The sequence below is a fragment of the Tiliqua scincoides genome, chromosome 6, assembly GCF_035046505.1.
Source record: "Tiliqua scincoides isolate rTilSci1 chromosome 6, rTilSci1.hap2, whole genome shotgun sequence".
NCBI lineage: Eukaryota > Metazoa > Chordata > Lepidosauria > Squamata > Scincidae > Tiliqua > Tiliqua scincoides.
The window spans coordinates 89,674,317-89,677,508 of NC_089826.1; positions in this window are offsets into that span (position 1 = coordinate 89,674,317).

Consider the following 3,192-nt stretch of genomic DNA (forward strand, 5'->3'; position numbering starts at 1 on the left):
GAGCAGTCTGGAAGTTCTTCATGTTCATTCACTATGTTTGTGTCTCGCATAGAGGTAGTTGTTTCTGCTTTTAAACATGTACTTATTAAGTATGACTTGACCCACTTTTGCCCGACCCACAGGTGTATGCATTTGGTCCCTTTGCGTATATGCAACATTGGGCAGAAATGGCTTCATTAAATGGGACATCACTTTGCCTTCCAAATGCATCTTCCTAGTTGTCCATCTTTGTATTACTTTGTCAGGACCCATGTAATTATCTATCTCTTGACAGGGTACATCCATTCCAGGAGGAAACAATGAGATGACTGTTTAGGAAACTAATTGACAACTTTTAGGAAACTAGGAGATTAATTGAGATGCCTGGGTGGTAGTAGTCAGACAACAGCAATAACAAGATAATCAGACCAATCCCAAAGTAAATAGTGGTTTGTGTTAATCAGGTCTCATTAGCTAATCAGCAATTTGTCAGGCCAATAACTGAAAATAATATGCTATGGTGTGACAGTAAAACATTTAAGTTTGTTGATTGGCATGATGAATGAGGGTTAGACTAATGAATCACATGTGCCATTTCTGAACTGACCTTCTGAATTTTATCTGTAGAATAATGAGCATAACTTGTGATTAAGCGAACGGGGTGGCACGTCAAGGGCACTGTTTTGGACCAAACTGGCACCCTGACTCCGCTGCTCCTTCCACCAGTCTCTTTTTGTAAATTTTGAAAACAAAATCCTGGTTCACGCAAGGTTGTATGCAGCAGCTGAGAGATGAGAATAAGTGTCTTGTGTGTAGGCTGAATGTGGCCTACATCTTTGCTTTAAGTGCAGTGGAATGATAAACAACAACAGAGCCAATGTTACTGCCAAAGTACAGTTTATTTTTATTCTACATAGATACCATGTAGCGTTCTCTCAAGACCATGATCTTTAAACTGGAAAATAATAAAAGCACCAGCTCATCTTTCTAATAATGAATCCCCACCCCACCCCATATATCTCCGATCAACCAACCAAACAGAAAAGCTTACAGGTTATGTTACACTTTGAGCATTGTTAGCAAATCACACACTTCTACATCCTTTCATCAGCTAGCCACTAGATTTCGAACAGAAAGCTAGTCAGTTTAGCCAACATATGACAAACACTCAATTTGTTGCACTTTATGCTGGAAGGAATGCTATCTGCTGCAGAAGGACATAAAAGCAATGTTTATTAAGATGATTACATTCATTGAGAATAAAATTATCTTACAAATTCAAATATCAAGATAATCAGTAGTATTTTAACAATAAAATGAATGACTTTTAAGCAAAACAAAATGACAAAGATGAATGAGTGAAAGGCATTTTAAACAAAAAAGGATATTGCCCCATTTCAGCAAATAGTTTCACAGGAAGCTGGAGATTATTGGAAACAGGGATGTGGGTGGCCAAAGACTCAAAGGGACAGAATTCCTCTCCCAGCAGTGCCCAAGGACCTCATTCATACCTTTCCCACAATAGAAGGTCAAGTCCACATTCCTTTCAGAATGCATCCCCCCAGCTCCTTCCTGCTAGCCAGGCCCCATGGAAAGCATTTAACTCCAGGGAGACTCTCCCTAAGGACAGAGGGAGACAGAAGGCCTTGAAAAGGCTACATCTCTAAAAGCCACAGTCATGACACCTGCCTGCCTCCCTCCCTTCCTGATGCAAGGAACATGGACTTGCTGGCAGTTTCAGTATAGGAGGAATTTCAGTGGTGGCTTGGGCCATTCTGGGGGCAGATCTATTTCTAAGTAAGCAGGACATGCTGTCTTTTGTGGTTTGGCCAGGTCTGAAACAATTGCTCTGCATGTAGTGACGGCAGAAGAATCTGGGGCTGGGGTTTCAGGACATGAACCCTCCCAGTTCAGAAACCTGCAGCTCCTGAGGACTGGAGCCCAAGCCCTCCACATGTGGGTCCAGCTCATCATGAGAGTTCACTATTGCTGCCAGCCAGCCAGCCAGCCAGCTTTGGTTGCCAACCCCTCTTCCTCCCCAAACAAGCAAGCCCTGGAGGCATGGAGGGAAGCCAGGGCTAGCTGAAGACACCTTTGCCTGGAAGGCCTTGACTGGCCTGGATGCTTCTGACACTTTGGAGCCCTCAGGCCAGCTCAGGACGAGGCCTGCCAGATCCCTTGTCTTCCTGGAGGCAGTGGCAGATCTCCCCAGCTCTGCACCCTGGGGGCAAAGCTCCACAATGGTGCCCTCTGCAGGATGCCACTGCCCCTCATGCACAAATTCGCCCTACCCCACTCACCTGGAGCACATGGTGCCTTGTGCAACTCCAGGACACTTCAGGGAAGCCTCCTGAAGGTTCGCCAATGCTCTAAACCGGAAGCACAGTTTCCGACCCCATCAGGAGCTTCAGAGAGGCTCCTGCGGGGTCCTAAAGGCGCACAGGGCTCCGTGCCTGGGGCATTTGCCCCATCAACTGAATGGGAGGTCCGCCACTGCCCAGAGGCCTTCTGCTGCTGGGGCCTGCTGCCCACTGGTACATGTCCTAGGCGGGAGGGGAATGAGCAGCTGGAGGGGCACTTATTTGTGTTGGTTTCTTCTGCGTTTTCTCAGGAAGCCTTGAAATTTTTCTGAGAATTGTGTGCGAATGCTTGCAGAAACCAGACATTGGCCAAAGCAATTGGAGAGGGGCCCCCGGCTCAGAGCAGGGTCAGACCCTCTGAACTGCATCGCGAGGACTGTGGTGCACGAGGGTTAGAACCATTAAAATCCTGCACTCCAAAGTCTGCACCAAGAAGAGCTTCCTGGATCAATTACGCACATGGAGAAAATGTGCATAATTACTTTTAGTTTGCATAACTGACTCTACATGTCTTGCATAGTTTGGTCTTTCTTTGTTGCTGTTATTCCTGGGAAGGGCAAGACAGTGCAGTCCCTCCACATGCCACTCAAAATGTCCTAGGCTTTGGAGATGTTCACAGGCATTACCCATCCCCTCCCAAGCACATCTTCACAGCCATAAAGGTGAACACCCAGCTTTTGTTTTCCACATCAGAACTGAGCTTCTCTGAAAGCGCCACTCTCTGAAAGCTGCCACAGTGTCTGCTTTCTCCATGTGCTGCGAAAGAGCAGCATCTGCACAGCCAGCACTATCTGTGAGAGACCCCAAAGGACCCAAGAACACTCCAGCACACACTTGCTTGGTGCTCCTGACC